Source organism: Cebus imitator, unplaced genomic scaffold (assembly GCF_001604975.1).
Source record: "Cebus imitator isolate Cc_AM_T3 unplaced genomic scaffold, Cebus_imitator-1.0 Scaffold297, whole genome shotgun sequence".
NCBI lineage: Eukaryota > Metazoa > Chordata > Mammalia > Primates > Cebidae > Cebus > Cebus imitator.
Genome location: NW_016107612.1, coordinates 229,734 through 232,142, shown reverse-complemented (window position 1 = coordinate 232,142; position 2,409 = coordinate 229,734).

Below are 2,409 nucleotides of genomic sequence, written 5' to 3'. Positions count from 1 at the left end.
AGGCTGGAGTGCAATGGCGCGATCTCGGCTCACTGCAACCTCCGCCTCCTGGGTTCAGGCAATTCTCCTGCCTCAGCCTCCTGAGTAGCTGGGATTACAGGCACACGCCACCATGCCCAGTTAATGTTTTTTGTATTTTTAGTAGAGACGAGGTTTCACCATGTTGACCAGGATGGTCTCGATCTCTTGACCTCGTGATCCATCCCCCTCGGCCTCCCAAAGTGCTGGGATTACAGACTTGAGCCACCGCACCCGGCAACACACCCTACTAATTTTGTATTTTCAGTAGAGATGGGGTTTTGCCAGGTTGCCCAGGCTGGTCTCAAACTCCTGGGCTGAAGAGATCTACCCACCTAAGCCTCCCAAAGTGCTAGAATTACAGGTGTGAGCCACCACTCCTGGTCTGGATTCTGGTGTTATTTATATGCATTGTCAATATTTTCTTCATCTGAGAACTGCTTTTCCACTTTTTTGGTTTCCTTTGTTGAACAAAAATCCTTAATTTTGATGAAGTCTAATTATGGTCAGTGCTGTTTGTGTCTTGTTTAAGAAACATTTGCCTAAAGTTTTGAAGATTTTTCTTTTTTCTTTTTTTTTTTTTTAAGATGGAGTCTCACTATGTTGCCCAGGCTAAAGTGCAATGATGGCGATCTTGGCTCACTGCAACCTCCACCTCCTGGTTTCAAGTGATTCTCCTGCCTCAACCTCCTGAGTAGCTGGGATTACTTACAGGCATGCACCACTATGCCTGGCTAAGTTTTGCATTTATTTTTTATTTTTATAAAGACAGGGTTTCACCATGTTGGCCAGGCTGGTCTTGAACTCCTGACCTCAGGTGATCCGCCCACCTCGGCCTCCCAAAGTGCTGAGACTACAGGCGTGAGCCACCACACCCGGCCAAGTTTTGCATTTTTTTAGTAGAGATGAGGTTTCTCCATATTGGCCAGGCTGATCTCAAACTCCTGACCCTCAGGTAATTTGCCCACCTCAGCTTCCCAAAGTGCTAGGATTACAGAAGTGAGCCACCCCATCTGGTCTCTTTTTTTTCTGAGATGGAGTTTCGCTCTTGAATCAACTATAGTTTTTTTTTTTCTTATTTTAAAAAATAGATTCTCAAGCCTTCTCTTAGACATGCTGAGTCAGAATGCCCAAAAGGTGAGATCAGAGAACCAATAATGTAAATAAACAATGTAATCTGGAAACTATTCTACCTTAAATTATAATGAAACAAAGGTATGACTATTCTTTCTGAGCAGGCAAACTACTATCAGATTGGAGAATGCTAACATTTTAGACCCAGACTAGAGAACTAGGAAAAGGCTGTGGGCCAATGTTCTGACCTTCTCAAAAAAACCATCAAGCTGCAGACACCACATGATGAATGGGACTTAGTCCAGGTTAAGGTGGTAGTACCCACGTTTAAAAATAACAAGGTCAGCAGGGTGGGGGTTAAGTTCCTTTCACAATTAGGTGAGGTCTTGGCAGCCACCTTTCAGCCATGTTTGCTCCAGACAGGGAGAACTTCAGTGTCTCCTAACCTAGGCAGTCAGTAGCTTTGTAGAGCAGTGGACTAATATGTCTATTGTTTCCCCTTTACAGATACTTGAAGACATCCAGTGAACCAGTCCTTTCACATATCCTTTCACCACCTTGGAATGCCCACTAGTAACAGGAACACACAGAAGCAAAGGGTCAGAGCTACCCTTGACCTGCCATGCAGCGTGTCCCTCAGGACAAAGCAAGGGGGAAAGAATAAATTAAACCTGCTTCCCCCTCCCAGCAACCCTGGCGACACTATGGATTGTCTCTGGGCCTGGCTCCTGCTCCCTTGCTTATCTGGCTGGTCACTATCCCAGAATGAAAGGCTCCTTGCACTGAGTGGAAGGGACAAAATATCATAAGCAGGACTGATGGCACACAGGTGCCACTGCTGGATGTCTGCCCACAGGGCATATGACCTATGTCAGAGGATACAGACTTCAGTCTACTGTCTGCACTCTGCTTCCAAATTATTTTTTAAAAATTGAAACCAGTTGCCAACTTTTAAGCACCAACAGTCCACCCACAGAAATTAAGATTTCCATCAGGCATGGTGGCTCATGCCTGTAATCCCAGCACTTTGGGAGGCTGACGCAGGCAGATTATGAGGTCAGGAGTTTGAGACTAGCCTGGCCAACATGATGAGAAACCCCATCTCCACTAAAAATACAAAATAATCCAGGCGTGGTGGCGCATGCCTGTAATCCCAGCTACTCAGGAGGCTGAGGCAGGAAAATCGCTTGAACCTGGGAGGCTGAGGCTGTGGTGAGCCGAGATCTCACCATTGCACTCCAGACTGGGCAATAAAAATGAAACTCCGTCTTAAAAAAAAAGAAATCAAGATTTCCATTTTTCTTTTTTTTTTTTTTT